We start from the raw sequence: 317 nt of genomic DNA, 5'->3' as shown, positions 1-317 counted from the left end.
TTTAAACTGTTATACAATTTTTTTCATCGATAGTCTGTAATTGGAACCATAACTCTTATTTATTCAAATTGTATTAATATGTAAAGACCAAGTGTAACATATATCATCGTTAAATCTTATCTTATAAAACCAGTAGAACTTCAAAATCATTAAAATTCATGGCTCCCGCCACATTACACGGATACACTTCTAGTTAGATATTGTACTATATATAGAGAGAGGAGTAGCAATCTTCAAATACAAGCAAACTAAAAAGCATAACCTTATGATCGAGGGTATTTGAATCTTTTTATGAAATTCGTATTTTTAAGAATAGT

This window comes from Cynara cardunculus (assembly GCF_001531365.2).
Source record: "Cynara cardunculus var. scolymus isolate 2C chromosome LG 13, CcrdV1, whole genome shotgun sequence".
Taxonomy (NCBI): domain Eukaryota; kingdom Viridiplantae; phylum Streptophyta; class Magnoliopsida; order Asterales; family Asteraceae; genus Cynara; species Cynara cardunculus.
The sequence above is the reverse complement of the archived record's forward strand: the minus strand, read 5'-3'. Positions refer to the sequence as shown.